We start from the raw sequence: 8391 nt of genomic DNA on the forward strand, positions 1-8391 counted from the left end.
ACATCCTTAAACATGTTTGCATCATTTGTGGTTGCTGAAATGTACCGGTGGGTAATTGGAGGGATCGAGCACACTTGACATCGTAAGCAATGAGAAATGAGTTACATTAATGAGGAGGGATCGATTCGATAGGTTGTAAATAGCTGTCATGGATCTGGGTTAGTGCAATCATTTTTCAATCACACTGTGGCTGGAATAGCGGTGATCGAACTCTGGTTGCGGTAGAGACAGACGAGGCCTTTTAATGAGCAAAAAGTTAGCCTGCTTATTTGTACAAGGTAAAAGCATCCCTCAGATGCCGTGTGGCTCGACGTGTTTTCCAGACAGGTGGATCTTGGTGTCGAGAAGTATGAAGACTGAGACATGACATTCTCGTGTAAGGGTATAGCCACTGATGGTTTGCGCTTGTCTTCCATAGTTTTCCTAAGCGTTTTAAACGGATGGAAGCTACTGCTTGAAAGTAAGTTTATTGGTACAAAAGTGGGAAATGGCGTGGATCTGGCTCACATCCACGATATAATCATTGCCCCTGTCTGTTTTCTGACGTTTCTTTCTTTTTCTTGCTGGTTCATTTTATTAATTTGTTCCAGACATTTGTGTTAGTCATTCTATGTAGAGTCTGACCGAACCTCTTCTCGTTTCCTGAATTTCACTTTAGATTGATAGCTTAGTTTGGTATTGCCGCACTCAGCTGCATTCCAGTTATATGGCGACGTTCTGTAAATAATCAACACCATGAACATTAATCTACGCTGTTGGGATAAGATACCTATGCCAGCGAGCCTGTCCAACTCATCCCGTTAGTCGCCTCTCAAGATAAACACGAGTTACTGAAGACCATTTCTTACATTAGACTACAGAATATGTTACATGTTAATGTGCCCGCTTGTCTGAATTTGAGAAGAATAGTTAACACATAGCTTTCCCTCAAACCTTGGACTCTTTAGCAACTTGACTCTCATAATATTTCTACATTGCTTCAGGATTTACGTGTTAATAACATGCAAGACCGGCATATGCTGTATACGTTTGCTTGTTTAGTGAAATCTGCGCGCACGAATATCATGCTAACAATGAAATTCAAGAAATGTAAACAATTGTGAGGCAGAGCCAAGTTACTATGGATCTACAGAGCGTATTGGTGCAAAATAGGCGCGCCCAGACACATGCTGTTTGATTATACATCCTACAAATTGAATGTGACTTGAATAAAACGAACTCATATTTGTTTTTAAGGACTTCTAGAGAGAGTACCTTTGACATTTTTCTCCATAGAGGTCTGTCTAATGCCAAGTAAAATTTAACAATTCACCATGGTTAGTGATTATTGGACGCGTGCTCTTTTAATGAGGCTATCTAGTAACACCTGTGTCTGTTAAAGACGCAAAACTTTGTGGCATTTATGCGAAAATCTTTTTTTAAAACACTCATGTGACCAGTGAAGAAGTTTCCTGACCACAATGGATGAACAAATGGATCACAAAAAATATTTCACTCGCACCAGTGAAGTTGCAGTTGTAATATATAACTAGTTCGAATCTTCGTGTCTTGCGTCTCCATTCCTAGGTGACCAACAGGACGCCATGTTTATCACTAGTTAATATATATGCGTTCGTATGGATGTTTCTTTAGCTCGGAGCGAGACCTTGCAAACGTACCTTTTAATATACGTTTCTTGTCTGACAATATTACATTGGGTGCGTCTGGCCAAGGGCCTCTCATCACCTCATCTGGTTTCTCTACCACATAGTCAGAATCCATAACCAATTACCCCGTCCTTAGACATTGACTTCACCTGTGATTTCTTTAAGGTCACATTATCTCAGATTATGTGGTATTATCTTGCTCTCGTTCATCTTGAAAACGGAATATTCATCTAATCTGTGTTGAAAAGTCTTGAAACCAGACATGGGAGACGTGAATGCTGGGTTTGATGGTGTAACGGTAAGATGTGGTTGTCGTGGAGTTAGGCCATGGGGTGATAAGGTGGTGGAGGAGAGCTGATGGTGGAATGGTGGTGAAGCTGATGGCGAGTCCATAGGTACACTTCCCCCAGTTTAGTGGAAATTAAATATGGATTTAACCTGTATACTGAACAGCAAAAGAAACGGAAGTTTCGAAAAAGAGAAATGGCATAAAACTTGACAAAACATCAGTTGCGTTTCTTTCCTGGTCAGTATTGATTTAGCAGATATATCTGTTATCATGTTATTATCTTTCATTTTGTTGCTGTCTGTATATTTATATAACACTGCACCAATCCACGAAATGCTAACTAGCTCACGCTGAGTGAGTGAGTGAGTTACATTTTTACATCTCATTGGCAATATTACAGCATTTAAGCAATGAAAACAAGATTATCAATTTACAAGACCACAGTTTATGTGACTAACATTTAAAACTAGTCATGAAATCTAAATTCCTTCAACTATAGAGGACGAAACAATATACAAACAGGCAAGAGATCGCCAACAACTGGTAGATCGCCATTCTTGCTACCTGCATGGACACTATAGCTAGCTCACACTGGATTCAAACAAATGTGACCAGGGTTACAGGGTATCCCATTGATACAAACCAGATACTCGGTGAAAAGCAGAGTATCTACTCAACAGTTATGTAGTTATTTCAAAAACATGTTTCACCTATATTAACTGACCTTATTCTAATGGACATTCCAGGAAAACAAAATCTCTGATTTTATGTGCTGGCAATTTGGTGTCTAAATCTGAGAGTGAAACTCAACCGTTAAGTTACTAGAAATTACAATTTTTAAGAAAATATAATCCCAAATATGACACTTGTTTTATTTATCACTTTGTAAAAAGCATTGTGCATTCATACCCACAGAACAGATCATTTCCTTCTGAATGAATTGTGAATTTTAAGTCTGATCGAGCTTGTATTCAACACAATAGTCAACAATGCCCCTGTACGTGCTGAAAGAAAAGTCTGCTTAACGGCATTCACGATTGTCCAAGTAATCTGTCTTCGCTGCATTCTTCAGCTCTTCATGACAAGAGGCATCATCACAAGACAGCTTCCTCGCGTTTCCACAGCATGTCCAAGCTTATGCTTCGGAATCCGGCAATAATAGAAAAAAAATAACTCCTAAAAAGGTCTTCTATTCTTGAAATTTTAAATTTAGATCAGCTTCAAACCTGACTTCAAAGACGTAGAGATGCTCAAGATGAAAATAGTAAGAAGTCCTGATTTCCCCAGTGAAACAAGCCACAATAATTCACATCTGTAACTACAAGTTCTTCAATAGCAAATCAACCGTATTCACGCTCGGATTTTCTGAACAGTGCCTGCAATCAGGTGATAAAAAAACATGTAACTGGATTTTGAAAAATAAGTTGCTTTTTTCAAGGTGTTCTTCAAATAATGCAGGTTACTTAAAGACATATTGTTGAAATACTGCAGATGTGACTCTAACCATTCACTCCCGAAACTGAAGAAGAGACCAGCTGTTGACAAGACATCATAAGGCATCTGGGAATGGCATTTTTGGTTATCTATGCACTAAATCAATATCGAGGAACTATCTGCCCTCAAGCTTCTGTAAGAACCAGTGGAACCGAAAGAGACTGTAATGTCACTCAATGTAGACCAAGTGTAGCTGCAGTTTCAAGTGACCATCAGGACCAGACCGCAAGATTTGAAATATATTTTTCATTTCACAACACCGAGGCTTCTATTTAATTAATATTGGAAATCTAGAGCCATTTGTGAGCAAGTGACCGAATCCTAAGCACGTGTTTATAATTAAATACGTATGATAATGCAAGGCAATTGTCTCGTTGAGTCAGAGCAGGTATACATATTTGCATCGGACACTGATATGGCAGACTAGGAAATGTCTTCCATAAATATATCCGCAAGTATTATTATTGACCATGGATGCTGACAACCTGACCAATCAACCTTTCTGCAAAAGCCACATGGCTCTCTTTAACATCTTTGTTTTAGAAGCACGCTCGACTGTGCCTCAAATCACACGTTTTAAAACAAATGCCCCATGAATCAAAGAATACGTCACGTTGAATGTAAATGCAAATAGGAGGCTGCAGATATCACGGCGTCCCGGACACTCAAATCATCCTGCGTCAACACGCCTTGTTAATCCTAAGGCTACAACAGCCATGTAGTGAATGAATACCCTCATATAAATGAGTGAGTGAGTGAGTTATGTTTTGCGCCGCACTCAGCAATATTCCAGCTATATGGCGGCGGTCTGTGAAAAATCGAGTCTGGACCAGACAATCCAGTGATCAACAGCATGAACATCGATCTGCGCAAATGGGAACCGATGGCATGCGCCAACGAAGTCAGAGAGCCTGACAACTCGATCGCGTTAGTCGCCTCTTACGACAAGCAGAGTCGCATTTTATGGCAAGCATGGGTTGCTGAAAGCCTATTCCAGTCCGGACCCTCACGGGTATGTCATATAAATGATGGCTATCATATATTAAGTGTCAGGAATTAGTCAGTATAGTACAAAGAACAAATTACGTCAGCATCAGATGACGGATACCTGTCGAAACAAGTTTGGTCGTGAAGGACACAATGGTTGTGAAAATAATATGGATCTCAACATGTGATATCAACATGTGCTACCTGAAAGATAAACATGTCCTTCCCTAATAACCTAATAGCAAACCTCTCACAAGGTTAGCATAAAAATATAACTGAATGTTTGCTGCTTGCCATTACATTTCCCTTATTGTGTGACTCCCTCTGCACATAGTCCAAATCTACCGTTTTAAATGATTGATGTGCCTAGTCGGCCCAACAACATGAATGTTCGTTGTGGAGAGGTAAAACAAAAATAGCAATGCGTCCGGTTTTATACCCGAGTTCTCTCTTCATCAAAAGTAGCACCACTAAATGTGTTATTATTCGGTTTGGATCGAATGAGCGAAAGTTAACCATACCACAGATATTAACCACACTTCATGAAAAATTGTTGTTGTGTCTGACTCAAATGATATCCTAACGTTACCTCATGATGATATCCCTGTTCAACTCATTACTTCTTACAGGAACACACCAAACATATATGATTGGTATCACGCATAACTTATCATCACGTCAATATTAGTGTGGTTCATGTATCAGTGTAGTTAGTACCTTCCCATTCAAACCCTCTCTGGTAATGAGTTAACCGATTCCACATAGTGCATGGTGGTTGAGTCCATCCTTTCAAAAACTCGCACTGGAACAGAGATTTCCACCGGAACACAACACAATGAGACATACTTTTTCCAGTGTAACAACACTTTCGGAAGTTAGTAACAAAACATACTATTTGGATTAAAGGAAAATCGAAATGATCCTTTGAATATAATTTTGCTTCTTGCTAAATAAACAATCTTTCGCAACCGAAAATATGGAATAATACCAGACCAAAAGAATATCATTAGAATCTGCTGCCAGTACTATTATGTTTCAAAATGTTACAACTTGTTCATATGATAAGTTTACATTACAAAATTTTGGTCAACACTACATACTGTATTTGCCTAGTAATGCACTACCTGCTTGGATATAGTCCATATATAACACTGAACTTAAGCACAGACTGTAGAGCAATATACTTGTATGTTTATGACATTAACACCATCACATACCTGTGAATACATATCAGGGCTGGATTTAATGCTTTGTTGCTTGCACTGCCACTAATTTTACCTAATGAACCTACTTATGAATCTAACCTGCACAATGTGCAAGTCAATCTTTGAGAAATACATCAGCATTAAGTCGAACATTATAAGCATACAGTTTTGAAATTTGGATGGTGCGGCTGAGATCTTGTCATAGGCTACACCTGCCTGGTGCAAGCAGGATAGCAATATTTGAATCCAGTCCTGTATACTCTTCCGTTTTGTCGAAAACAACATATAATAGAGTGTCCGTTACATTATTTTAGAAGGCGATAAAACGCTGAATTGGTAACTGTGCGCACTGACATTATATTTGGCGGATATAAAACAGATTATAGCGATTAAACGATTTGTTCGAGTAATGACATTTTCATTCACTAGTATATATATACTACTTAAAAAAGAAACGCATAACTGAGAATTGTTATCGATTTATACACTTAAGGTTCAGTAATACAGGGCAGTCATGAAGAAAACCAGAATGAACTGAAGTGCTGCAAGAAACTGTACGTCACAAATGACAAGATGGTACTCTTCCCTCAAGGGCAGAGCAGGTAACGTCTGTGACTGAGGGTCACGCTGTGGCGCACGACGATCCCATTCGTCTTACAAACGTTCAACAGGGTTAAGATCCGGTGATCGCGAGGGCCAATCAAGATCATGAACGTTGTTCTAGGCAAGGAAATCCCTGTTTATTCTTGCTGTATGCGGCCGAGCGTTATCATGATTAATCATGAAGCATTCTAAGCATTTCATGAAAGGAAGGACCTGAGGAATGATGATTTCATCACGGTAATGTCGATCTGTCAAATTGTCGTGGACCTGAATGAGATCTGTCCTGCCACTGTATAAGATTTCGGCCCAAACCATGACACCGTCACCACAAAATCTGTCCATTTCCTGTACACAATTTGCAGCGTAGCGTTCGTTACGACGTCGACGTGCTCTTCCGTCGGGACGTGGCAGCATGTAACTTGACTCATCACTGAAGATAACAGTTCTCCACCTTTACAATGGCCGTGGGAGGTGTTGGCGGCACCACTGTCTGCGTTGTTGTCAATGTTGACATGTAAGGACAGGTTCTCGCAAAGGTTTTCTGGAACGAATACCAGCCTCACGTAAGCGGTTCCTCATAGTCTGAACAGAAATTGTTCTGAGTCCTGGCACTAGCGATGTCGTGGAGGATATTGTGGTGAACCTGTTCCGCAAATGTCGAAGCCGAATTAACCTGTCCTGAGCGGGCGTGGTCACACGGGGTCGACCTGACCTGGGGTCTTGCTGTGGTACTCTGTGACACATTCAGTTGCCTGGCAATCGCAGACTGAGACTCCCCAGCCTCGAAATGACCAATCGCATTGCTGCGCAGAGCCTCAGTAAGTCTAGGCATGACTGTAACACCAAATTTATCTGAGTCGCAAGAGCATTGAAATCTTTTATTGGAAATGATGCATGAAGTGTGCGTGTAAAAGGAAACGCATGAATTTCTTCCCGTTCACAATTTATTGCATTTATTGTGGAAAACAGATTTTGGCACGTTATGGCGAGTTGTCCTCAATGACAATGGATTCAAACTAGAAAATGTTTGCAGACAGCGTTCATCACAGATATACCTATTACATAGACACCAATGATTCAAATGCGTAAAGTTACATGAAAAAATACTACCTACGTTTTGGGGTTTTGGGGTTTTGGGTTTTTTTTCCATTTCAGTAGTTTACGAGTATATACAAATGTATACTGAGGGAAACAATAAAAGGATTACGGAAAAATTGTTGCGTTCATTTTAGCCCTGCGGCGATGAAAACTCGAAAATAGTCAAAGAGACCTTGAATTTTACTGTGATGATTTATTTGTTTCTCTCAGTATATTAGGACACATATTGTAGGATATGTATTGATCAAGTTGGCTCACTGTTCATTCCTGATCTAATGTTGACTATGTTTGTGCAGACGTTGCACAGCAAGCATCCTGTAATACTATCGCTGAGGAACAGTGAGTAGAAAATGTGTGTCTTATTTTGTAGTCCACCACATGACACCACAACAAATACAGGATTGTTGACAAGCAGTTCCTCCCCGTCTCCACGACCACAGCAATAGAGTCACTGATACGTATGTCTCATGGTCAATCTCTACACAGGATTCAGACTAGCTGCAATGTTTGGCTGGAGCATCACACAGTATTCATAATCAGCACACACCATGTCGATGGACTACATTGCGCACTTTTGAACCTGACAAATATCCATTTCGCAATTGTTCAGATCAGCCTTGAAAATTGAAGAAACATTTCACTCAAGATGTGAATGTGCCTTTATCAATCCCTTTGAAGCATTTATCAAGTGAAAATTACATGGGAATGGACATCGCCTATGTTGAAGAGAAATATTCATCATTTGGTTCGGATCTCTTCAGATGCGTTTTAATACTTAAAAGAACTGGATGAGTCCATGTTAACGCCAGCTAGACTGCAATGAACATCATCTGTAATTAAGGGGCGTAACTGAGGGTACAGGAACGAGACCGAAAAGAGATATTGATAACATACCTCAAGAAATCTTGGAATGAAGGATTCCTTCATATTTGTACATTTTTCAAAATCAAAGGAAAATGTAATATGTCTTCTTGCTAAATAGAAACTGGCGGGGCATCGCTGCTTGAAGAACCCTCAAGGCTTCTACCATTGATCTTACACGTCTCTGGACGGTCGAAAGAGATGAATG

Source organism: Haliotis asinina, chromosome 9, assembly GCF_037392515.1.
Source record: "Haliotis asinina isolate JCU_RB_2024 chromosome 9, JCU_Hal_asi_v2, whole genome shotgun sequence".
NCBI classification, from domain to species: Eukaryota; Metazoa; Mollusca; class Gastropoda; order Lepetellida; family Haliotidae; genus Haliotis; species Haliotis asinina.